This window comes from Schistocerca piceifrons, chromosome 6, assembly GCF_021461385.2.
Source record: "Schistocerca piceifrons isolate TAMUIC-IGC-003096 chromosome 6, iqSchPice1.1, whole genome shotgun sequence".
Lineage (NCBI taxonomy): Eukaryota > Metazoa > Arthropoda > Insecta > Orthoptera > Acrididae > Schistocerca > Schistocerca piceifrons.
The window spans coordinates 411,498,936-411,501,113 of NC_060143.1; the positions used below are offsets into that span (position 1 = coordinate 411,498,936).

Below are 2,178 nucleotides of genomic sequence, written 5' to 3' on the forward strand. Positions count from 1 at the left end.
CAGGTCACCAGGTAGCTTACATAACGTCGGTAGAGGTCGTCCACAAACTGAACCTCTTCATGCATCCACTATGTCATGTGCTAAAAGTAGGCCCACACGTATCCACCCGCAACGCGGCCATTAAGGGCAGCACATGAGCTCCGGAGAGCAGTTCCATCACAGTCATTAACCTGAAGCTCTCCACACCAAAGACTGGGCCATCGACTTCTGGACAGCACACCACCTCCTCAGCTTGGACTGTAAGTGGTAAACGACGTGGCCGCTGAGGCGTGGTATAATTATACTGTTTCCTTCTAGCCAAGAAGACAGCGTCAGACTGGAAGTTCCTGTTCTTGTCGGATTTAGGTATTTCATTACTGTTGGCTCTCAATGCTTCTTCAGCGAAGTACACCATAAGGATTGTTAAGTGTTTATTCTTCTTGACTGGAACTTAGAGCTGAACTTTGGTCTTAAACCTGAAGTGAGAAATTTATTTTTCTATTTTAACCTAAGGTTATTACGACTTCAAGGCTTCGCTAATTAAAGGGCATGTTGCTTGCAGAAACATCATTCACTGTTTTTAACGTAAAACTCTGAAAGCTTTAGGGCTGTGTTCACTGAAGCGTATGTAACTTTTTCAAGTATTACAGAAGTTGAAACTTCCTGGCAGATTAAAACTGTGTGCCCGACCGAGACTCGAAATCGGGACCTTTGCCTTTGGCGGGCAAGTGCTCTACCAACTGAGCTACCGAAGCACGACTCACGCCCCGTACTCACAGCTTTACTTCTGCCAGTACCTCGTCTCCTACCTTCCAAACTTTACAGAAGCTCTCCTGCGAACCTTCCAGAACTAGCACTCCTGAAAGAAAGGATATTGCGGAGACTTGGCTTAGCCACAGCCTGGGGGATGTTTCCAAAATGAGATATTCACTCTGCAGCGGAGTGTGCGCTGATATGAAACTTCCTGGCAGATTAAAACTGTGTGCCCGACCGAGACTTGAACTCGGGACCTTTGCCTTTCGCGGGCAAGTGCTGTACCAACTGAGCTACCGAAGCACGATTCACGCCCCGTACTCACAGCTTTACTTCTGCCAGTACCTCGTCTCCTACCTTCCAAATTTTACAGAAGCTCTCCTGCGAATCTTGCAGAACTAGCACTCCTGAAAGAAAGGATATTGCGGAGACTTGGCTTAGCCACAGCATGGGGGATGTTTCCAGAATGAGATATTCACTCTGCAGCGGAGTGTGCGCTGATATGAAACTTCCTGGCAGATGAAAACTGTGTGCCCGACCGAGACTCGAACTCGGGACCATTGCCTTTGGCGGGCAAGTGCTCTACCAACTGAGCTACCGAAGCACGACTCACGCCCGGTACTCACAGCTTTACTTCTGCCAGTACCTCGTCTCCTACCTTCCGAACTTTACAGAAGCTCTCCTGCGAACCTTGCAGAACTAGCACTCCTGAAAGAAAGGATATTGCGGAGACTTGGATTAGCCACAGCCTGGGGGATGTTTCCAGAATGAGATTTTCACTCTGCAGCGGAGTGTGCGCTGATATGAAACTTCCTGGCAGATTAAAGCTGTGTGCCCGACCGAGACTCGAACTCAGGATCTTTGCCTTTCGCGGGCAAGTGCTCTACCAACTGAGCTACCGAAGCACGACTCACGGCCCGTACTCACAGCTTTACTTCTGCCAGTACCTCGTCTCCTACCTTCCAAACTTAACAGAAGCTCTCCTGCGAATCTTGCAGAACTAGCACTCCTGAAAGAAAGGATATTGCGGAGACTTGGCTTAGCCACAGCCTGGGGGATGTTTCCAGAATGAGATTTTCACTCTGCAGCGGAGTGTGCGCTGATATGAAACTTCCTGGCAGATTAAAACTGTGTGCCCGACCGAGACTCGAACTCGGGGCCTTTGCCTTTCGAGGGCAAGTGCTCTACCAACTGAGCTACCCAAGCACGACTCACACCCCGTAGGAGACGAGATACTGGCAGAAGTAAAGCTGTGGGTACCGGGCGTGAGTCGTGCTTCGGGAGCTCAGTTGGTAGAGCACTTGCCCACGAAAGGCAAAGGTCCCGAGTTCGAGTCTCGGTCAGGCACATAGTTTTAATCTGCCAGGAAGTTTCATATGAGCGCACACTCCGCTGCAGAGTGAAAATCTCATTCTGATTACAGAAGTTATTTATTTACTTTGTGAC

The 2,178-nt window shown here is 49.3% G+C and overlaps 1 non-coding gene across 1 annotated transcript; it reads right to left on the reverse strand.

Moving 5' to 3' along the window:
* Window positions 1–1,865: 1,865 nt before the first annotated feature.
* Trnas-cga lies at window positions 1,866–1,938 on the reverse strand. Its single transcript has one exon. It is a non-coding gene; the product is annotated as a tRNA-Ser (tRNA).
* Window positions 1,939–2,178: the final 240 nt, after the last annotated feature.